The sequence below is a fragment of the Gasterosteus aculeatus genome, chromosome 20, assembly GCF_964276395.1.
Source record: "Gasterosteus aculeatus chromosome 20, fGasAcu3.hap1.1, whole genome shotgun sequence".
Taxonomy (NCBI): Eukaryota; Metazoa; Chordata; class Actinopteri; order Perciformes; family Gasterosteidae; genus Gasterosteus; species Gasterosteus aculeatus.
Window position 1 is genome coordinate 21462713 of NC_135707.1, and position 24853 is coordinate 21487565.

At 43.9% G+C, this 24853-nt stretch overlaps 2 long non-coding RNA genes across 3 annotated transcripts; one reads left to right on the plus strand and one right to left on the minus strand.

Moving 5' to 3' along the window:
• The first annotated feature begins 3410 nt into the window (after nt 1–3410).
• On the plus strand, nt 3411–5410 carry LOC144389456 (uncharacterized). The gene is made up of 2 exons (XR_013453535.1): nt 3411–4468; nt 4581–5410. It is a non-coding gene; the product is annotated as an uncharacterized LOC144389456 (long non-coding RNA).
• Nucleotides 5411–9738: 4328 nt separating this feature from the next.
• Nucleotides 9739–18198, minus strand: LOC120812489 (uncharacterized). 2 transcript variants are annotated; one of them, XR_013453536.1, is made up of 4 exons: nt 17031–18198; nt 16699–16815; nt 16556–16608; nt 9739–16446 (listed from the first exon to the last, which is right to left on the minus strand). It is a non-coding gene; the product is annotated as an uncharacterized LOC120812489 (long non-coding RNA). The 2 variants fall into 2 exon arrangements; XR_013453537.1 differs by having other exon boundaries at nt 16699–16832.
• Between the last annotated feature and the right edge of the window lie 6655 nt (nt 18199–24853).

The window sequence follows — 24853 nt, forward strand, 5'->3', positions numbered from 1 at the left end:
TCCTTTAGCTTCCACATTCTGCGAATGGAACTATTGGAGTGGCTTAGAAAAACTTCAAAGCCAGGGAGAAGGGGACTTTTTTTAATTTCAGATAAGGCCCCGGAGCTGGATGTGAACTGCTGGAATTGTAGAAGTTCACATCTTAATCGACGTGACCAGCTGAATTGAGGACTGCAGAACTCATCTTCCGAGTCCTGTTTTTTCTCTCCCTCCTGTTTTTTTATTTGACTTTTAAAATAAATGGTATAATCGAAAGATGTTTCCAAACCTTGAAGGGACGAGCGACTGAGAGTGAGTTTGTATTGATTTGAAAAGAGCTTTGGTTGGCTTGAAATTTACTTGCTTAGTTAAGCTGCAGTAGGATCATCAGCTCCATTGATTTTAGTGGGATGCTGTTGTCATTATCAAGTGGAGATAATCTCTCCTAAATCAGCCTTGCTGCGTGAGCAGGAACTCCTTTAATGTGTTGAGCTATTGACTCTAGTCTGTTCTGTGTGTGACTCTGTGGTTGTGTGCACACGGTGTAACCCACTTACGTCTTTCCTTGTACTGGAGGTCCAACCCAGGAACAAAGGCCAGTGTCATATTGTCACATAAATGATCCCGGCGAAGCAGGTCGGCCATGCAGGGTGCAGTGGGCTGACACTGACGTATTACTCACAATATGTGCTCCCACAAAGACTTGAGATCAAACATTTTATTTTTCAGGCCTGTGAGCATGTAGTCATGACTATCTACCCGGCTCCGTTCACCCGATAGTTAGAACAATAACTAGAGGAAAAATAAGAACCGGCCACGCACACATTCTTGGTCGCTACGTTACATTTTACATTACATTACATTACAGGTCATTTAGCAGACGCTTTTTATCCAAAGCGACTTACATTACACTTTTTAAACCCATGGCTTTTTCACATTTTCGCCCGGGGAGCAATTAGGGGTTAGGTGTCTTGCTCAGGGACACTTCGACATGGAACATGGGGCAGCCTGGAATCGAACCAACAACCTTGTGCTTCCCAGCACACCTTCTCTAACCCCTGCGCCACGACGACCCGCTACGTTACTCAGATGACGGACGGTGTAGAACCGTTGACTCACCCAACAGTCATTGTGACGGCACCGTTTGCTTGGTGGACTCCCCTTTTGAAGCCTGGAGTCTGGCAACTTTACCATCACCTTGTTGTATTTTTTTGGCAGACAATGAACATTGTTACTATGTTTTAATATGAAAGAGTAACGTGAAAGCAGCAGCGGTAACCTGTCAATCATTATGGTCTATTTGACTAAATGGACCATCATTTACTAAATGAACAAGAAGACTTGAAATAAGAGACTGAAACCATAAACTCGTGTTTATGGAGGAAATAAATGGAGTTATTTTTCATGGACTTAGAGTCGCCCCCTGCTGGTCAGTGAAGAGAATGCAGTAGCTTCACTCAGCAGACCCGGAGGTTGTTGCCTGGTAATCAAGGACGTTGCAACATCTCCGGTCTTTGGCTGTGAGGTTTCTCTTGGGCCGGTCGGCCTCGGCTCAGGAGCTTGAGTGTGTCATGATTTTAGTTTGTGTGCAGATTGAATTTCGCTGACCTAAGCAGGGGTCCGGACCCCTGTTTGTTCCACTGGCCTTTACACAATAGGAAAGAGCAGCGGCTCCCAGTGACTGTACACGTGAAACAAGAAGCAATAACGTGAGCACAGTAGCTGGATTGGGTTGTTGAGCTCTGAGACAGAAATTAAGAAAATTGTGCTGAAAAACAACAACCATCAATTTCCATTGGACAGTTATTATGGGCCAAGGATTGCACTCGTTTCTTTGTGAGAAAGCCGCCCTTTGCTGCAGAAGCAAACTGATGGTGTGGGCAAGCAGCCATGCACAGGCATCAGGCATCAGGTAACAGTAGGAAAACACTTCTCCGGTCCTCACGGTGGAGCGAAAGGTGAGATTGGGGGCTGTTTGCAGTCTGCATGGCTCAACCACAGATACAGTGGAAGCATCAATTTGATTAGTGAATATTCATGAGAGATGTTAATGCATTTACACTCCAATCCTCGAGTTGTTTTCTTCCTCACCCTTCAGTTCATTTTTCAAATGCCTTTAGCCGGATTTTGCAGTTACATTATTTAGAAAATAATAATTCTAATATATGAACTTCAAGGTTTTTCTCGACAGACGTACTGCGCCGTGGTCTGAAGCCGAGTGCAGGACTTAAGTTAGTTAACAAGTTTCTGTTTGTTAGGATCATTCTTCAGGCTAATTAAAATAAAGCATTTGAACTGCTTTAGATCATTTTGTGTTTACTGTACATCTACATACAAAAACTATATCCCTCAACCATGTATTTTATTATGAAAGATTTAACTGTGAATGCTATCAATTATTTCAAATGGAAATTCATTGTGTCTCCATGACGTCGTAAACATAAACTCATGTTTACAGGATTTAGAGAGGGAATAAAGAGATTTTCTCATAGACTTCTCTGGGACCAGAGGAGTCTCCCCCCCCTCTAAGGAATACGTCACTTCAGCCTCACGTTTCCGTGGTCGCTGCCTTGTACTTTGTTCCAGACTTGGACTGTGCCGTTATACCACATGCTGGGCCACTGTCTCATGTTACTGATACTTAGTTCATGTGTTTCCACAGTTTACTGTATCTGAGTGGGATTTAAATCCAAACCCGAATGCAATGCATCACGGCTGAAGTGCTTGATTCATCAGACCTACGTGGAAGTTTGGTAAAGATTTTAAAGTAGTATTACTCCAAAACACAAACTCTTTCCGTGTGGGGAGTTTGCTGCTGAATTGTGCTTCGCCTTCAGCTGCTTAGCTTGTTTCGTTATGTTAAAGTGTAGCAACAAGCCTGTAGCAATCCTAATCCTCTAGTCGGTGGCCGTCTTCACAAAACTCCCAGTGCTCTGAAAGACGGGCTTTCACACGCTGGCTTAGAAGCTGCAGGGAACCCACACAGCATCAACGCCACACAGGAGGAATAATGCAGTCCTGTGGACCAACGGCAAAAATATTTATTTTCTAAGCTGCAGCAAGAGACCCGTGGGGAGGGGGAGAGGGGGGAGAGGGGGGAGGCGATCCTTAACCTTGATGTAATCGCCTGGAGAGACAGAGCTCTCACATGTCTCTAAAGTGGATTCGTCTGCTCTCCGGTTTCTTTCAGAACGCTGCGAGTAGTATATAGCCTCTACTTTTGCGCGTGCATGTGACCTTTGACCTCAGTCACATGCCAGAGGGCGTGCAAGAGGGAACTTTTGGGGGGTAGGAGGGGTGGGGGGGTGGGCATGTGACCGCCGCCATTTTGACCGGAAAAATGCGTCATTGAACTTTTGGGGGGTAGGAGGGGTGTGGGGTGGGCATGTGACCGCCGCCATTTTGAAGTCATGCCCCGGAAATGTGTCATTTTACGAATGGATACGTAAACCATTTTTGACGATGATGTGCTTGGTTTTGATTGGAAATTTGCCATATCAGTGGGTGTTTTATGCGATGGGCGTTAGTTTTGACCGGAAACACGGGACTGTAGGAGGGGTTTCATCATATATATATAGATGTGTTATTCACCTCCACCACCAACGCACTCATTTTGGCCTCATCCGCTGTTGCTGCTGCTGTTGCTGCTGTTGCTGGTTCCGCTACTATTGCTGTGCACACGGATTCTTTGCAAAATGCAGGCTGCATATTGCATGGAGCAGGCCGCAGAGACTGACATAGGTATGTCTACAGAAAATAGCCCATGCTATACAGATGTAGATGCTTCCCAGAGCCGGAAAAAGCGTGAGGGATGTCTTTCTAGAGAGCCGGCTGTAGAGCTAGAGCTGGAGGGTGTTTATGGGTACGTGTATAATGTTAAATACTATGATGGCACGGTCACTATGATTTCTAGAATCAAGGCCCAAGACAAGCTAGGAGGGGGTGTTGGTGAAACAGTTGATGATGAGGCTGCTGTGGGGGGTCGACATGGGTGTATGTCTGTAAAAGATTGGCAGCAGTTTCGATCAATTGTCTGCATAGATCTTGAACAATCAGGTTTTCTAGAATCTCTATACTCTGTTCAGTGGTATAGTACAACAGGGCCTAAAATACACCATCTCATGGCAGATCGGTACAACAGACGCCCTGACGATTTCATTTTTTTAAACGTTTGTGAAGACAGAGAGTATGTGGTAGCTCAAAGAGGCCGCCGAGGATGGAGAGAGCATCCGTACCCTCTTACCATTGAAGAGTTTAATATATGGTTCCCCCTCGTGTTCTTTGTTCAGTGGTGTGACTGGCCCGCTCTGCAAAAAGTGTTTAGTCAGATTGACAAATCTATCCAGAGAGACAGCGTCAGTAAGGCTTACGGGGCTGTTAGAAAACGTCTTGTTTACGACAATACACCGAGCGGTGTGCAACCTGGTATATCTACTACCATGTGTAGACCGAAAATAATTCACCCCTCAATCATCTAAAAGAATGACAGGTGGGTTATGATAATGTTGTGTGTATATATATATATATATGTATATATATATTTCTGTCACTGATGTTAATTCATGCAGAATCATAAAAAAAGAAAAACATTTTTTGTTTAGTCTCTGAAATCTCAGGGACCCAGGGGGGATGGACCCCGCCCACTTCTCCTTCACCTCCAGCTCTGATGGTTCACACCCCGCCTCAGACTCCGCCTCCCGGACCGACGGCCACACAAGAAAAAGAAGAAGAAAAGAAGCTCTGTGAACCTCACGAGGTGTTTAAGGATACTGCACGGTTCCTAGAATACCTTAGAATCGGGGTGCTACATCTGTTGAACAAGGTCTGGGTTAAATATAATATAGAGATCTGCTACGGCTGTCAAACAAATAATCCCAGTCAGAAAAACCATCCGTGTTTATATCCATGTGACTGGTTCTACGAACTACACTTTGATCCGCTGATGAAAAGGCTCTGGAATGACAACTTCATATCCGCCATCCTCCTGTTTATGGATATGAATGACCTTCAGGTCGATGCAGACCGCATCCAGGGGGGTGCGGAAGTACTTCTTGACGATCTGAAATCTGGAGGCAATGCGGCTGAAAGTATCCAGAAAATGTATGATACACTGATCGGGGAAGATGAACTCAAAATGAACCAACTGAAAAAGCTTGGCAGGTTGTGGGGAGAAGTATCAAACCCGTATGAAGCATGGGAGGTACCCGATGATGATGATGATGATGATGATGATGATGCGACAGACATTGATGCGTAAAAACAATCTAACATGCTAAAAACAAAAACAAAATGAAATCGAAAATGAATGAAGTTCTTGAGTGTTTTTATAACTGAAAATGTATTTTTGCTTTTGCAGTGGGGCGAAATACTACTATACTATCAATCTGCTTGTCACATGTTGTACAAGAGAAATAAAATATGTTGTAACGAATGAACTGTCGGGCATTTATACTTTGGTATTATCATGGAAGGGACTCTACAGAAGATTTATCTAGACCCAGCCCATCCGGGAGGGTTAGGCAGTGTGTCTAAACTTCGCAATGCGGTTGGAGAATGTACCGGGGTGACGCCGTCACTATCTAGTGTTAACGAATACCTACTAGCGCAAGACGTGTACACATTACACGCCAAGGCAGCCGTACATTTCCCGAGGAATAGGGTTTTGGTCAGCGGCATTGACAAACAGTTTCAGGCTGATCTAGTTGATATGGGTGAATATGCTGAGGAAAATGATACTGTGCGGTATTTACTGACGTGTATCGATGTATTTTCCAAATATGCGTGGGTTAGATGTCTTTCTAACAAATCGGGCCTCACAGTCACAAAAGCCTTTAAAGACATTCTGAGTGACGGACGCATACCTGTGAAACTTCAAACAGATGAAGGTACAGAGTTTTATAACAAACACTTTCAGCGGTTAATGTCACAGTATAAAATTACGCATTTTTCAACATCGAACGAGACCAAGGCCAGCGTGGTGGAGCGCTTTAACAGGACTTTTAAAACCCGCATGTGGAGATATTTAACATCCGTTAATTCACGAAGATATGTGGATGTAGTACAGGAGCTTGTCGAGGCCTATAATAACTCACACCACAGGTCCATAAAGATGCAGCCATCAGCAGTCAATAAAGACAATGAGAAGACGGTCTTCATCCAACTGTACAAGTTGTACCCTCAGAAGCCAGTATGCTTTAAATTTAACAAGGGCGACACCGTGAGAATATCAAAACTCCGCGGGGGATTTAGGAAGGGTTATAAACAAACATTCACCGATGAGCATTTTACAATATCAAGGTGTATAGCCCGAGATCCTCCGGTTTATAAACTAACTGATTGTGCAGGGGAATTGTTGAAAGGTACGTTTTACGAACCGGAGTTACAAAAAGTAATTATAGGTAAAAACAAGATGTTTAAAATAGAAAAAATTATGGATAGAAAAATCTCCAGAGGCAAGAAGCAGGTCTTTGTGAAATGGTTGGGATGGCCCGAGAAGTTTAACTCCTGGGTCTCAGAAAAAGACATAACGGATGCTTGATAAAAGACACATGCATGCATCTTGAGAGTTCACTCTTAAACCGGCCACCATAGGACACGGCACGATGACCCAGAATGGTTTTTATGTTACACTACCTAGTAACGCGTCTGCTCAGGTTTATCCTAAAAATCAGATATGGAACTACAGGACAAAATTAGCCAAGGCCATTGTTCTGAGCGAACCACATGAGGTGGGGTTGGTAGAATTCCAGTATCCGAGAGTGTGGTACAGTTTTCCGAAAACAGATGCGGTTGTAAAAGTGTACAATGGTAAAAATAGGGTTAAATCGGCCTTTACTATGGACATTGGGGTTTATGAGTCTATACAGGCTATTGTTAAAGCGTTTAATGCTCGAATCAGCACTAACACGCAGCTGGAGGGGGTATCTATGCATTATAGTAGTGTTAAAAACCGCGTATACTTTCTGGGGTCAACAGAGGATTCAACTATAACCTTTGTAGGACGGCTCGCGACAATATTGGGGTTTAAAGATGGGGAGGCTTTTCCCCTACCGACTACTGACAGATCCCACATCACCCCCTATCCCGCCGATATACATGCAGGTTGTTACACATTTTACATATATAGCGATATTGTCGACTATCAATTAGTGGGGGACAGCCATGTACCTCTTCTAAGATGTATAAATGTGGCTGCCGAACAACGACGCATACCCACTCTGACTTACGACAGGCCGCAATACACATCTCTCTCCAAAAACGTTATTGATGATATTGAGATATCCATAAAAAACGATCAGAACGGATACATACCCTTTTTATACGGAAAGGTCATAGCGAAGCTACATTTCAGACCTATAAAACAGCGTTTCTGAAAAGAAGAAAACAAGTGGAAGATGAGGAATAGCCACTACACACACGACGACGGCCGATATATGGCATATTATATGAACCAAGCCGGCGGAGAACTACCGGGATTTATAGGATCTCAGACACAATATGGCAATGGTTTGGGGGGTATATTTCGGGGGCTGCTCAGGATGGCCCTTCCTCTTTTAAAACGGGGGTTCAGCCTGGCTAAACCACATTTGAAAACAGCCGCTACTAACATCATCGGAGACGTTGTATCAAATATAGCCAAAGGACCGTTCTCTGGGGCTCAACAACAACCAGAGCAGCAGCAGGGTCACGGCATGCTAATACACACCCGCAGGGCTTTGAAAAGACCCCCCACAGGCAGGGGCGGTGCGGGGCCAGGGACCAAAAAATGTAAAAGGGATGGTAGGAACAAGGCGGGAGTCAAAAAGAAATCTGGCACAGCCCGAAGAGGTTCTCAGATAAAACGCGCCCGGATTTTGGCTAAAGACATATTTTAGAGGTAGAAACTATGGCGCTCATCCATAATCAGTCGGCGGAGTGTGTCAAGTCTGAACTGGATCTCTTTACTGTTCCTTATACACAAACGTCCATAGAGAAATATTCCTTCATCGAGATCCCGCCAGTCTCATCCATTACAGACAGAGGCCCTTTGGAGTTTCATATTTCGGCCAGCGGTGAAGATTACCTGGATCTGAACGATACCTTTCTGTATATGCGTGTAAAGATAACTAATGCGGATGGGTCCAATTTAGCAGCCGATGCTGATGTCGGCTTCATAAATTACCCTGGATGTACCTTATTCTCCCAGGTTGATATCATGCTAGGGGACAGGCTCATTTCACAATCTTCAAACACCTACCCATACCGAGGCATAATCGAATGTTTGCTTAATTACGGGAAAGACACCCTGGAGACGCAGTTTAGTACAGCTCTGTTTAGTAAAGACACCGCGCAGCATATGGACGAGACGTCTATTAAAGGGGACAACGAGGGGCTGGCCGCGCGAGGAGGACACACCGTTGAAAGCCGTATAGTGGAGTTAATTGTACCAATACATGCCGATTTGTTTTTTCAAGAGAAGCTGTTGCTTAACGGCGTTGATATTTCCTTGAAATTTATACGGTCAAAAGACGAATTCTCTCTGATGACGGCTGCAGCGGCTCAATACAAGGTCAAGATAGTCGCCGCTAGTGTATTTGTAAAAAAGGTCTCCGTAGCTCCGACGGTCCGACTGGCGCACAGCAGGGCTCTTCAACACACAAACGCCAAGTACGCCATCGACAGAGTAGCGCTGAAAACATTCTCCATTCCGGCGGGGACCCGAGTCTGCAACCAGGAGAATCTATTCATGGGCCAGATCCCTAAGTTTATTGTTTTAGGGTTTGTTGACAACGAAGGATACACGGGTAGTTATACACGGAATCCCTTTAATTTCCAACACTATGACACCGAGTTTTTAAGCATTTACGCTGATGGCCACGCATATCCAGCGAGACCGCTACAGCCACTCTTCCAGAGCGGCCAGTACGTGAGAGAATATTACCACCTGATTCAAACAACAGGTCGACATTTAAAAGACAGATCGCTGGCTGTAACACGGAGTGACTTTGGTCACGGTTACTCGCTGTTCTGTTTTAATCTGGAGCCTGACGACGGGCAGTCGGGGAACGTGTCACTAATCAAGACGGGGAATGTGCGCCTGGAGGTCCGCTTCAGAACGGCCCTTCCTCGTACCATAAATATCATATGTTATTCTGTTTTTGACTCCGTTATCGAGATATCAAACCAACGACAAGTCTTGGTGGATAACTTTTAAACACCATGAACACCATAGAGTTGACGAGTATTGTTCGAAAACGGGTTGTTAGGGGGGTCGATTTTATGGGCGTGTTAGCGTGTGACCAGCTGCCTATGAAGGCTTTGCGCAAGTATCCGGTGATGACTATTGTAAATACGCACCCGTCCAGCAGCCCCGGAGAGCATTGGTTGGCGATTTATATCACAAAATACAAGCATGGCTTTTTCTTTGACAGTTTTGGAAACCCTCCTGATTATGAACAGTTTCCAAAAGAAATAGTTAATTTTCTCAATTATAACTGTACGACTATGTCTTATTCTAGGAAACAGGTTCAAAATAATTTTACTACAACCTGTGGCCAACATTGTGTGTTTTTTCTATGTTATATACAAAAAGGCTGGTCTTATTCACGAGTTTTAACTTTGTACGGACCTAATCTAGTCAATAATGATGCGATGGTCTGTCGTTTTGTTAACAAAATCCAACCCTCAGGGTGTTGTGAGGATGCTTTTACGTGTGTACAATGTGTGATCTAATGATAAACTATCCTGTGACGTTTTATGAATAAAATATATAAAGACAACTTTCAGCAGTGAACACCAATTTTATTTTCCATCCACAAAGAACAGACTAACAGATAATACAAAAGCATTACAAACACTTGTGTAAAGTTAAAAACAAAATAATAATAATACAAAATAAAATAAAAATAATATGCATCCAGTACAAGCTTAAAAATAAAAAAGACATGTGTCACACAGTAATAGCCAAACAAATCTTAAAAATCTTCCCACGAATCATCACTCCTAAAAAATTTGGTCTTTAGGGATTTAGGTGTCTTAAAGGGGGTGCTGTCTATAGATCGGCTGGTCCTAGTTTTGGTTTTGAATGACCCCGAAACATTAAAACCCCCGTCATAAACTGCATCACCACCCTTATATTCAGCAATAGACCTCCTAACCTGCGTGTTGGGGATAGCGGATAGGGGGATATTTAAATCAGCTAGCGTTTTTAAAAATATCTTCCAACCGATAGGTCTAGATTCGTCTAAAACATTATACGAGGACGTGACACTTTTCACCAGATCATACAGATGGGTGCCTTTGATCGTTTGATTGTTGACAACAATCTCCCCTCGGTCTGTCCAGGATATGTCGTTTTTTGCGTGGTTCAAAGCATCCAAAATATATTCGGCATGTTTTTTACTTTTTTTAGGTATGTGCCTGATCACATTGCCTAAAATCACATCTTTTCCTGGTACGTCATCTGCTGAAACGACAGGATTTCAGCCCGTGTCACTTTCACCGGAGGGTAGTGGTAAAGGCAACGCCCCCTTCTCACGCTCTCCCTGTCTCACCACAGCCAAGTATCTTTGTAAAATAACGGAATATTTTTTGGCTTTTTCGTACATGTCTGTATCAGGTTGATTCAACACGTCAATCATAGCTCTATCAAGCTCATTTTGCACCGCCTGTCTTATAGACTCTCGTTGATCCTGCTGCTTATAATGAGGCTGCTGCTTTACCAGGCCAAGCTGATGCTGGGGGACCAGAAACATTTTTTGGGTGTGCTCCATTTTTAGCCCCTCCTATTGACAAGACTAATTATAAACGGAATAGCAGCCCCTAATAACGGTAATAAAAAGCCCCCCGACTGGTTGAGGGTCTTTTTCTTCTTGGTCCGTTTAACTTTTTTATCCGCCACCAGCCGGATAATCTTCTTCTTCTTCTTTAAGAGGGCGAATTGTTTGTCGGTCAAAGGAATGTTACCTCTCAATACATTGAGTGCGATCTCACACAGAGAGTCGATAAAATCCGTGCTGGCGTTATTAACAATGACACGTCGCACACGAGGCGTAGATTTATATATCAACTCCAACAATGACAAATTCCTCTGCATGCGTGATGACATTTTAGCGTTATTAACGCCTGTTTGTTTTTTTGGGGATATACACAACCTGTTGGTCCGATAGCAAAGCCGTTCTGAGTCTTAAATGTTCGGGGGTCAACGCTTTATAATCTATGAGAAGATAGCCATATGATTGTTGGGTCGCATCGTTAAAGGCCTCTAAAAAATATTTAGTATTACCCGGAAACATCTGTCTGGCCAGTAGTGTGATTTGATATTTATCCCTAGGGTTTTTAAACAGAATGAGATAGTTGGTGTTTAAACTAATAGTGCGACTAGATTTACCCTGAATAAATAAATTTTGTACTAAATATATACAGCTGAGATTTCTATGATGTACATATTTGGTAAAAACATTTTGAACTTCTATATTATTCCCGGCATCATTCATTAAATCGTCTATAATGAGTAGATTGTTTTTGGCAGGAGGTAGTAAAACATCATCGCACAGAGACTCTGGTAAGCCCTCTACAAAGTTAATGTCTCTGGTTTTAAGCAGTTGATCATATAAAGGCTGCCAGCATGAATAAATGTAGACGACATTGTCAATACGATGTGAAATAACCCTCTCAGCATTTGCAATAATATCCTTGACAAAAAAAGTCTTTCCACAGTTTGAAGGCCCACTCACTACCAAACTAAAGGGGTGTTGTAGTCGTGCATCAAATCCCTGATCGCTGTTAGTATCCATAAGGAAGGGTCGTATAGTCAGACAACACCCTCCGCTTATTGTACACCACTCTGACTTGCTTAAAAACTGTCTCGTTTTTAAGATGGAACTTCTTTTTATCACGCCTGATAGTTTCAGACACTGTGGTCAAAGTGTGTGTGTTGTGATTGGTTACATAAGCCTGTACGAGGCCAATCAGTGACTGGGGGGTGACGACGGAGGCGTTTCTAGCGTTTAATGTGACGCCTTTACATTTGACAGCTGTTTTACCCTGTACCGTGTTATAGGCATAGCATTTGGGTCCTCCTGATACAAACTCTGTGATGTAGTCTTCACTAGGCATCCCGCATATGTCTCCGCTGTTTAACTCATCAGTCAGGTCACCAAGATATGCCCCCAGGGGCGGCACCCAGTCGCTCCCTCTCGATGTAAAGACAATGCTGTCTGTGTCACAGTACAAGACCCTCTCCTGCAGTTTGTCTAACAAGTCGTAGAGCATCAATCTGGCATGGGCAGTTGTCAGGGCTCCTATAAAGACGTTTACGTCTTTTATACGGGAACCGCGGGCGTCTGCATGTCGCCACTGTACCAAAGCCACGTCATCTGAGATAAAACAGAATTGTCGCACATCAAAGTGGTCACTAAACATCAATTGTGTGAACCGAGCCGGATCTGTGATCAGCTCGCATGCAGGCATATTATTGCGCATACTAAAACGGCCCCACAAAGAGTTTAGGAGGAGTTTGTTGCAGCTTCTCATGGCTTTGTTGACCCTGATTTTGTCAGGGTTTAATTGAATGCCTTCCTTTTCAAAATAGTCTTTGACATATTTCTCCTTGTCGTCGGGGGTTTTAACATGGCCAGGGTAGCCTGACGCTTCCTGTTTACGCTTCATGAATGTCTTCACATACCCGCTGAACAATGTGTCTGTTTTGTTGGGGAAATGCCAAACTTCATCAATGGACACAAGCCTGTATCCCTTTTCCACAGCCTTCTGCAGTTCAATTGACACCCAGACCCCCGCCAGCAGTCTGTCTCTGTCTCCGTGAGTGCACTCGCCACTCTGATTCAAATCCTCAGCACATTTGCCACACAATGGGAACATGAGTTTGTCATGACATCTGTATGGTAGGACCGGGTGAAACAGCCCTCTGGGCGGTAGCACTGTGCACTTTATGAGTCCAAAATACTTGTCAATAGACTCAAAATCCTTCAGGATAACCTGAGGATGTCCAACTGGATACTGCTTTTTAGCCTGAACCGTCGGATAAAGACTGGTGAAGTCGTAGTACCTGATTTTTTCATCAGCACCGATCTTGTGGTACAGCTTCATAGCGTTTGTACGTCCCCCAAAGAGGGCCTTTCTAGGCTCTAGACGCTCACGCTTTTTGTAAGTAACCATAAAAGCCTGTACAGCCCCGCTCGTCCGTTTTAACGACGACCACTCACACTCCCACATCACTACAACTCGCAGCCCGTGTTGTTTTTGTAGAGAATATATTTTGTCCATGAACACCCTGTATTGCCTACCGTAGGTGATTTTTGTAACAGGGTTCATGTCGCTCTGGACGTGGCATTTGACACATCCGTGGAAAAAACATCCCGCAAATTCATAGCAAGTGTTTGTTACAGAGTTATAGCCATCCACATAGAACGGCTCAAAAAGCTGTTCACCGTGATTGAGAGCATGTTTAATCTCAATATTCTCTGTGAGGGCCACATATTCAAGCCATTGCATCGATACATCAGAATACGTCTTATTCTGAGCAGTGTATGCCCCCTCAAACGTCAGAGCAACTGTGTCCTTTGGGAGAAACAGGGTTTTGAACACCCCCATGCAGCTCGATGCTAGGGTGGTAAATGAGAAGGGGTCAAGTTCCGTGCACTCTATGAATGTCTCACGATAGATGCTGCAGGCTTTTCGCAACACTTCTACATCGTTAACACAGTAGCGTCCGATTTCTTTTTGGAAGTCAAATGTTCCTCCTGAAACGGTATTATACCATTCCATGAATCTCGCTTTATCGCTATCACTCATATCGTCAAAGCCGTAGTAGGACGGATCAGGATATTTACCGACATAATACTCATGCTCCCGGGTGTTGAACTTGTGGGGAAAATAGCCTTTCTCGACATCACTGAACCCTAGGGCAGCGGGGGTTTTTGACAATCGCATGGGAAGGAAACTGAATGAGTCAATCCATCTCTGCCGGTATGACCTGTCATACATCAGTATCACCCGACTCCCTCTCATGGTGACTTGCGGAGTGATCTTTTGTTTGACAAAATATTCCAACAGAATATAGTTGTCAAAGCCGGATGCGTTGTGGGCGATAAACGTGTAGCCTTTGTATCTAGGTCTTCTGTAATACTTCACAAAGGTGTCCACACAATTCAAAGTACTGAAACAAAACTTTTTTCCCTCTAAATCCATAGCACATACATAATTTGCCTCGTGTTTTCCGTTATGAAACCTTGTCTCAAAGTCAAATAATATGTAGGTTGTTTGCGGCTCTTTCTTTTCAAGAGGCTGAATAAAACACTCATGTTTATCATTGCTCTCCAACTGTTGCTCACCACAGTGGACGCAGACTTTTGGCGCGCATTTGTGCGCTTTTTGTCCTGCTTTGTATGTTTTTCCACATGCCTCACAGTATTTCATAGCATCACAGGGGATGAGGGCATGGACGCTTTCTGGCCGCTTGTGCTGATCAAAACAATATTTCGACTTACATATGCGTTTACAATCACCGCATTTCTGTGTTTTACCCAGCTGTGTACGACACTCTAATGTAAAACACACATTACACAGCTGTTCACAGCTGTGGTATAATCGATGTTCATAGGCTTGGTAGCAATACTGACATACTTGTTTTGCCCCAAAAAAGCCTTGCTGGTTTTCAATCAGGTGATAATGGTCATTGTGTAGATATAACCAGACTGTCCGGGGATGAGGCGCATCGTGGGTTTGGAAACACTGAAGTCGTTTACGACCTGCTGCTGCATGGTGGAAGATTATGATTTTCACACCCAGATGTCTTTCGAAAGCATCTACATCGGAGAATGAGACCTTGTGCATTGGTCCAAAACCCAACGATCTATGTAGTTGAGTTGCAAATCTCACTTTATCTTGCAGGGACATGTCTGGATGATTAAAATGTGCTAAACAGAGCGAAAAGCACAGGTTATTATCAGTATTGTCAGGGGTGTGCAGAAACCGACCCTTCTTTGATAATATCACATCATATGGGACATTTGCTAATTTTAGATAACCCCCACCGTTTCTGTTTTTAGCTACGGTGATCACTAATTCCAATTCATCATCCGTTATAGTCTCATCATTGCTCTGTATCACTTGTGCAATTTGCTCCATAAACAAGTCAGAGTTGTACGACTCGTTTACGCGTAGAACAGCTTGTATGTCACTAGCCAATGAAGGTCCCCGTAACAAAACGTTCAGCACACTACCAGCCGGAGAGGCCTCTACAGCTCTATCAATTACACCCGCCACTATTTCTCTGACCATGTAGGGGATTTGCTCGAGGTCAGTAAGATCCACGTTTCTGAAATCAACCCCTTGTCTAAGCTCAAATGCATTGAATGAAGGCATCTCTCTCATGGTGACTGTCCTTCCCTCTATGCCTGAGGAGGTCTCACCCCCCCTCATTATCTCCCCTCCTCCTGTTAGTGTATCATCATGCCCCCCTTCTGTTCGGGCCTGCTCCCATGACCCTCCCTCATGACCCTCAGCAGGCCCCCCAACACCCTGTTCATGCTCCACATCTCCATTTGCCCCCATCTGATTCAGCCGGTCGTCACATATTTCTGCCAACACACACCCCCCAGCCCCTGCATCATTGTCTGTGTACACAAGTGGGCCGTCTGCATGATCCAACACGTGGCTATTTGCGCCTGTGGTATTAAACCCTGGGTCTAGGACACTGACCAAGTCTGCATAGCCGCTATCTAGATACGATGAATGTTGTTCCGTATAATGAATTCTGTCAACATCATGAAAAGCTTCGGCAGGGTATGCAACAGCAGCAGCAGCAGCAGCAGCAGCATCAACGCGCGATCTCTCCACCAGTGCACGTAGGCTTTTAAGCTGTTTCTCTGTATTCTGTAACAGGACCCTATACCCATCATCATTATTATTATGGTTATCCCCTGATCGATGTATATCACCCGTGCCCCTCTTCAAAACTTTTCTGGGGGGAGGCATACTACACGTCTGTATTGTTTATTTAGACACCACCCCTTATAGACACCATGCCTAGTAGATCACCTTGGATAAAATTTATTTGTAAGTAGAGCTATGATAGCTTCACTGGATGCATTCTGAGCTATCAGGTATTGTTTTATGGAACAGCCGTTGGCGTCCTGTGTTTGTCTAGCCTCCTCTTGTTTCTTACATAGATCGGTTACTATCTCTTTTAATGCGGTGTTGGAACGCCGCAGTTCACTGATTTCATTTATCAACTCTACATATAAGGGGTTAGCTGTGTCCCTCGGGTGCACAATCACCACCGTGGGTTCTGTGGGTATACCTGCTCTGTTTTGTTGAAATGGGGCTACACACTCTGCCGATGTTGCTCCTATTGTAGTACTCTCTTCTTCATAGTCACAGACCGCCTGCAGCATTTCCTCGTCAGTCAAACATTCTGGATAGTACCATGTGTCCTTTGTTGGTGTAGACCGGTCAATCTGCACCCTGCTATACAAGCATACATGGTCAAAACATGTTATAAAACAAATGTCTATATATATATATATATATATATATATATATATATATATATATATATATGGATGATGTCACATACCTTGTAGAAGGTCTCTCAGACTGGACACCCGTATGTACTTTTTTTTTTTTTCACTGGGGGAGCATAGAATTATAAAATCATTTGAATGATTCGTCAAATAATAAATATATAGAAAGCTTATATCATACTGTCATTTTCCCTACCTGTGCCAGCTCCCTGGTTGGGGCACGTAGTCGTTGTTGGTAGACAACTGAGTGCAGCAATCTCCTTTTCCAGTTTTTCAAGACTCCCATGTATAGGATGCGCGCTGTCATCTATTTCTAAAAGGTATAAATACCTATTAAAAAAATATATATAAATATATAAAAACAAATATGAATCACTCGACATAGTACAATCTTTAAAGCTTTCTATTTTTAATTTTTTTAATTTATACCAATGTATGTGTGTGTGTGTGTGTGTGTGTGTGTGTATATATATATATATATATATATATATATATATATATATATTTGACAATGAAATAAGTACTTACCACATATCTGGTCCATTGCTCCCCCCTTGTAGTACATCTGGCTCTCACTGGAAATGTCTTAAATGTGAGGATGCACCAGTCTGCCAGGGTGTCAAGAAGGGAACCGTGGCTGTATCTATATAGGAGACCCATACCCCCCGAATGCAACATCATTACCAACTAAGGACCCTGTTTTTTCACACGCCAGGGTCTCAGTGGGGGTGAGGGTTCATATGTTGCTTAAAACTAAACAAACTGCTCACTGTTTACCACATAAGGACTCTGTTTTTCTCCATCCCTGTGGGGCTCTCAAGCTATTTAGGGTTTAGCACCGTTTGGGTGCTGCGTACATTATGCGACCCTAAGTCGACACGCTTGTTCCTCGTTAAAACTGTATGTTTTGCTGAGGGGTTTTTCCTCTGTTAGGTTACAATGTGTGTCCTGTTGGCTAAGAAGAAGATAGCCCCCTAGTTCATGCATTAAGCTGTTATTTTTGAATCTGAACAGAAGCACCAGTGTCTCACTGGTTTGTGGTGGGACCTCTCATACAATTGAAGAGAAGCAAAAGAAGACGTTTGGGGGTTGGCCCCCGGCTTGTGTACTGTGTCACATAATGCTACACTAAGTCGGCATATGTGCTCCTCGTTAAACCTTAAGATGTATGTTTTGCTGAGGGCTTTCCTCTGTTAGGTTACAAATTGTGTTCTATTGGCTAAGAAGATAGCCCCCTAGTTCATGCATTAAGCTGATATTGGTGAATCTGCACAGAAGAACCAATGTCTCACTGGTTTGTGGCGGGGCCTCTCATACCTTTAAATAGAAGAAGAAGAAGACGCCACTGGGACCACACTGGGATAGGCCTCTGCTGTTTCACTAAGAATCCTGGAGCGTGAACCATTCCAAAAGGAAAGTTCGATCGAGGCGCCAAATAACACATCTATATATATGATGAAACCCCTCCTACAGTCCCGTGTTTCCGGTCAAAACTAACGCCCATCGCATAAAACACCCACTGATATGGCAAATTTCCAATCAAAACCAAGCACATCATCGTCAAAAATGGTTTACGTATCCATTCGTAAAATGACGCATTTCCGGGGCATGACTTCAAAATGGCGGCGGTCACATGCCCACCCCACACCCCTCCTACCCCCCAAAAGTTCAATGACGCATTTTTCCGGTCAAAATGGCGGCGGTCACATGCCCACCCCACACCCCTCCTACCCCCCAAAAGTTCAATGACGCATTTTTCCGGTCAAAATGGCGGCGGTCACATGCCCACCCCCCCACCCCTCCTACCCCCCAAAAGTTCCCTCTTGCACGCCCTCTGGCATGTGACTGAGGTCAAAGGTCACATGCACGCGCAAAAGTAGAGGCTATATACTACTGCTGCGTTATTATTCTAGAGGTTTGAGTGACAGCCGGACGGACGCTGTGGAGTAAAGGTTGACATGGGACGACCTAAAGCCAATCTTGAGATGCAGAGTTCTGAATCTAAAAATACACACATGCACACGATGCTGAGAGTCTCCAACTGGTTTTCACAAGCGTAATTATAGTTTAACTTCTGGACACACAAACCCACACGGCTAAGGAGTCTGCAGCTTAATCCCGCCACACACCGCGTGTGTCCTCCTCAGCTCAATCATCTCTTTTGTGGTTTGTTTTGCCCGACGGATGTTCAGCGTGCTTATTAATAAGGTTCCTGTGTGTGACGGAGGCTCCGTTTGGATTGACAGGTCAGAGCGGAGCCGTGTGTTCTTGTGGTACTGAGGATGGCCGTCGTTTGGTGCAGAGAGATAAACACGGACGACTCATTTCATACACTGATTGGCCTTCGGCACAACGCCCTCCCTCAAGCAGAGATCAAACTCATTCCTACTGAAGGTTCCAAATTTAGTCTCTTATTTATTAAATATGAAGTATTTGTATTGCACTTTGGCTCACTAATGCCACTAATAATTGGCTGTATATTTGCTCACAGAAGAGATGAAAAGTGGGGGATGTGTATGTGTATATATATATATATATATATATATATATATATATATATATATATATATAGAACAATATAACAGGCACTCTGGGAGCAACAGCAAGTTAACATACAGTATGTAAATCTTTATTGACAAAGTGAGTTTTGCTATGAAGAGTGTAATATCCCGCTGGATCTCCGGAAGCTTCTGTGTGCGCAGTGCGCTCAGAATTTGACAGCCTTCTGTGATTGGCTGCATATTGAACACATAAGTACCTAACGTGTGCCTGATCAATATCACAATACATTCAATGAATAAACCAAGTAAATTCATTTAAAAAACCTCAAAATATAATATTTAACTTGTTTTGTCGTCAAAATCAATCAGTTGACAGAACCCTTTAATCTGCAACATCCCCGTCCAACATGTTTACCTCATCAGACAGAAATGATTCTAATATGATAATGTAATATCTAATGCACACAAAGTATAGTTCCATCACTAGTCATGAACCACTAGGCGAGCTTTACTTTACTGACTGACCAAATTCCTTTTTTTAAATCCATTCCTCTGAATTTTTCTAGCGTTGGTTTGCCGACGTTCCCCCTCACACTACATGGTTAGTAGTCGGCCCACGTTTGGCTCCACTGGTTGTTTGGGTAGCTAGTTGCTGTGTAAGCCATGGAAGTGCTACCTCAGGCTCACAGTACTCAGGTGATGAGATTATTCCAGTTCGCAGTGGTTACAAATAGCTTTGCTTTTATCCACTACACAGTCTGGGAGATTTAAAAGGAAATGTACATTTAAAAGTGCAGTACCTTTCTCAATTTTCTCCAATCATATGTACAGCAGTGTTAAGCCTGTCACCGAAGTTGCGTGGGGAAAAAGGTAGGACTCGAATGCAGAGTTCTTCAACAAACAGACTTTAACAGTCAAAAAGGCAAAAGCAAAAGCAAAAGGCCAACGGGCAAAAACACACACAGGAACAGGAGGCAAACCGGCAGGCAGGAACTAACGAACATCCAGGACAATGACGCGACAAGTGAGGGAGGTGCAGGTGATTGGACACAGGTGGAAACGACCAGACAATTACAGGGGAAGACAGGACAAGGCAGGAAGTGAAGTTACCCAGATAGACAAGAAGCAGAAACCACAAAATAAGACAGGAAATAAACCACACCGTGACAAAGCCCCCCCCCCCCAATGCTCCAAAACAATAAAATAATAATGCTGTTAACGCTTGAGTTAATAGATGGCTACATTAATGTGTTAACATGCTAACGTGCCCAGCCCTAATATGTAGAAGTATGTCTATATATACTGTGTGTATATACATATAATTATGTAGATATAGACATATACATCATTTCTCGTGAAACCAAATTGCTGTGAACACAAAGAATGAGGTCCATAGAATCAGTGTGGCTGTAGGGAGTCACAGAATGCTGTGATAGAACAACTTTCACATCAAATACAACCAGTTCATTATTTTAGAGTGACAGTAAAAGAGCAAGAACATGTCCATCGAGTAGTGTCACCTTGCAAATGTGTTTTCCAACTAACTCTTAATCATTGGAGGTTATCGTCTCTGTCACATGGCAGGTGAAAGATACAAGTGTATACAAGATACCATTTATTTTAAATCACACTATTAGTTTCGAGATAAGTTTGCATTTCAACAAATAATTCTTTGTCTCTTTTCATACTACATTAGTTGGACGTGCGGAATGGTAACCCCCCTTTTTCTGACTTACATATGAATTTCCTGGTTGATCTTTTAGTTGGTGGTGTCTGGACAAAGTAAAACATAAATGGATCAACGCCTGTCGAAAGAGCTTAGTCACATATGTCAATGATAATAGAAGCAGCCAGGTCAGTCGCTGACGTCAGCAGCTCCCTCCCACTGCTCTGCAGCCTCCCGTCCCATGAAGGAGCGCTGCGGCAGCTCGTGCAAAGCGCTCATTGTGCGTCTTTTTTCCAAATGCTTTAGTGCTCATGTGGCCATCTGTCCGTATCGGCCCGCTGCCCTCTTGCAGGACTCATTATGCTGCCGTGGTACTGAATATCAAACCGATGCCAAAGCCATGTCAGGAGCACCTGCTGAGCCATGATATACAGAGGCCCACGCTGAGGTACACCGGTGTTCATGTAAATCACGCACAATCATTTACTCACTAGCTATTTCTCTGTAAGGTTAGCAGGAGAAACGTGAAGACACAGCTTTTGCAAGGTGAACTGAACAAGCACCAGAACAATTTAGTGATGATGCATTTATAATGCAGAAGGTGCTAATGCATCTCAGAAACAAATTCAGAGGAACACTTTGACTCACAGCAAAAATACACTTGAACCACACATCACAACTGTGGGCTGAATTATCCATTCATTGTTATAGTTGAGTAACTGTTTCTGCTTTGGTTTCTGTCTCTTTTTTAAAATAGTTTGGCCTTGTTTATTTGTCAGGACCGCCTGGCCAGAGCGCTATTGCACGACACCAGGATAAGAGATTAAGCCGGGATATTCACGTTATTCTGGGTGAATTTAGCTTTGACTTGGTTGCATGAAAGCAGGTTGAATTAAACCCAGGTAACATGGTGATGTATTCTTTGCAGCTAGCCTGCTTCAGACCAGGCTAACAGCCAGGCTAAGATTAATCCTGAAGTCTCATGTGTTAAACCACCTGCCGCTCTGATGCCAAACAAACGTGTTTAACAGTTATTCCGTTGTCTTCTGATTTATTTTTATTAACATGCATTACTTGTCACTATTTCTGTGCCGAGTTTGATTGCAAACTCTACTATTGCAGTTGTTTAAATCAGTGGTCCCCAACCTTTTTTACCGTTTTCATGGCAGACAATATTTTGCGGACCAGTCAAGAAGGTCTGGTGGATAACAAACACGTTGAAATAACCGGGGGGGGTAGTTGTTGCGGGCGGATCAACCAATTTGGGAGGGGGGGGGGGGGTAGTAGCCATTTAGCCATGTGTGTTCAGATAAATTTCTTCCTACTCGAGAGACAGAAAAACCCACACGGAGAGAGACAGCGTAGTCAGGAAATAATACATCAAATGATAGAATATTTCAAACACATGGAGAGACTCTTATCTTTTAATTTCAGGACCAGAATGTCTTAGATGTTCAGAACGTGATGATAATTATAAGTGGTAAGGTGAAGCGCCATTACGAGACCATGCACAACTCTATTGAGCAAAACATAATGAAGGCATAGAAAAGCCCCATATGATCAGAATCTTAATATGAGAGGACTATAATATTGTGGTTTTATTGGTTGACATTACCTCACCTGAATTAACTGAATTTAAAGCTTCAGGTCAGAGACAAATGTTAATTGAAGTACTTCATTTTTTAATGCACTTCATATTTTACTTGAAGTTTATATAATATATATCGTCGGCATAGGCTGACAAAATGAAACTTTTGTGAAAACCCTTTAAAACCAGACCTTCCATGTTTGCTTTCATTTTGCATAACATTGGCTCAATAGCCAGGGCATACAGCATCCCTGAGATAGAGCAGCCCTGTCTTACTCTTAGTGGCCCTTTTAAAGTGCGGAGAAGAGTCCCATTCATTTTCAGTACACTCTCAAAGTGCCGGTACAAAACCTTGATCATTGACCTGGGCTGAGGCCAAAACTCTCTAGAGTCTTCCAGAGGTAAGGGTGCTCAACCCTGTCAAATGCCTTTTCCTGGTCTAATGAAATGAGACCAGTCTTAATGCCCAATGAATCAGAGATCCAAAATATCCCAAATTAACGACATATTGTCCAGTATGTTCCTGCCAGGCACACAGTAAGTTTGGTCTTGGTGGATGACCAGGTCCATTACCTCCCGTAGCCTGTTGGCAATGCCTTGGACAGGATCTTGTAGTCCGCACAGAGAAGGGATACTGGACGCCAGTTCTTTAATTCTTGCAGGTCTCTTTTTTCAGCAGCAAGGTCAGCACTGCCCTCCTGCAACTGAGCGTCAGATTCCTGTCTTTAAAACTCTGATGAAAAACTGTTAAAGGTCCTCCCCCATCTCGCTCCAGAACTCCTTGTGAAACTGTACTGGAGTCCCGTCGATTCCCGGGGCCTTAGCCCCTCCATGCTCTGCAGAGCTGCATAGAGTTCGGTTGCCAACAGAGGACCCTACAAACCGGCATTTACGTCCTCTGGAACTTTTGGGAGCGACCTGCAAAAACAGCCAAATAGTCCAACATCCTCTCTGTACTCACTGCGGTAGAGCTCGGAGTAGAATGTCACAGCTCTCTTCCGGATGTCTGTGGGGTCTTTTAGTTCCTGACCTGTCGCTGAGCGTACAGTATGCATGACCCTGCTTTTTCTTCTCCAGTCCAAAAAAAGAATTTGGATGGTGCGTCCATCATCGCTGCACTCATGAAGCGTGACCGCACCAGTGCCCCTTGAGCTTTAGTGCCCAGCAGGTCTGCCAGCGCAGATTTTTTTGACTTGAGATCGTTAATGTGATCTCGGTGGATTCTGCTTTATTCTGCAACTTCACGATTTCAGTCTCTAGATTCTTCATAGACCCAGTGATGTCTTGTGTCACATTGAGTGTACTGTTGACAGAGTTGCTTTATCTCTATCTTCCCATAATCCCACCACCGTTTAAGAGTTAAAATCATGTTTCCTGTTTTGAAAACCGCTCCAGAAGAACTTAAACACGTCCTTAAAAAAAATCTATCATCTAAAAGAGCTGTGTTAAAATGCCAGTATGCACTCTTTGATTCAAAGTTATTTATAAAAACTTTGCAAATAACCAGAGCGTGATCAGTAAAACCCACAGGCACCATACAGCACATTTTGCAAATATTAAAATGGTGTTCAAAACAATAAAACCTGTCTAGCCTGGTTAAGGAAATAACACTCCCTCTGGAGTGGGCCCACGTATACTGCCTCTCGTTCCCGTTCAAACGCCTCCACACATCAACGACGTTGTGTTCTACTGCTTCAGAGCTCGCTGTGACGGACCGTGGGGCTCTGTGTGGTTCCTGTCTAAAAGATCATTTTCCGTGGATGTCACAAAGCAGGGAGAAGGCAGGACTCAGACGCAGAGTTTTGGGAAAAAACAAAAAGACTTTAATAGTCAGATTCAAAAATCAAAAAGACAAGGGGGTAAAAACACAGGCAGGGACAAGATATGCCGGGAACCACGAGCAGCACTACATGGAACATTTAACAATGACAAGAGACACACATGGCTTAAATACACTGGGGAGGTGCAGGTGATTGGACACAGCGGGAGGGAGGGGACCAAGAGACGAGGGTTGGGCCACCCGGTGAACTGCGGACGGTCAGCCGGCCGGGGAGTCTCCGATCCCAGACGGCCCTCAGAACACCAAAGGGATGGTGGGAGAGGGCCTTAGTCGGGGAGCGGGGACTGGAGGCGTCGGGGTCAAGAGTCGTGGAGCCGGGACTGGCCGAGTCGTGGTCAGGAGTCGTGGAGCCGGTACCGGAGTCGTGGGACCAGTTCGGGAGGTTGCTGCAGCCCAGCGCAGATGGAGGTGCGCTGCAGCCCAGCTGGGTCAGGAGTCCACTCGCTATATATATATATATATATATACCTTTGCGTTTCAGCCATGTCCCTAATCATCTGCCATGTTCCGCCAGCAGCGTGCTGTGTCGAAGCAGCATAGCTGATCCGGTGATCACTGGATCCATCAGGCTGTTCTGTCGCAGGAGGACAAGGATTAGGACCTAAATGCAACCACAGGAGCAAGTATCAGGTTACCAAATATTTGCTGCCGACTACTGACTGACTACATACCCCCCCATGTTTTCAGTCTGCGTTGGATGTTGTCTAAGTTTTCCACTGTCCTGCTGTCGTTGGGGAGTTCATTCATCCATTTAAG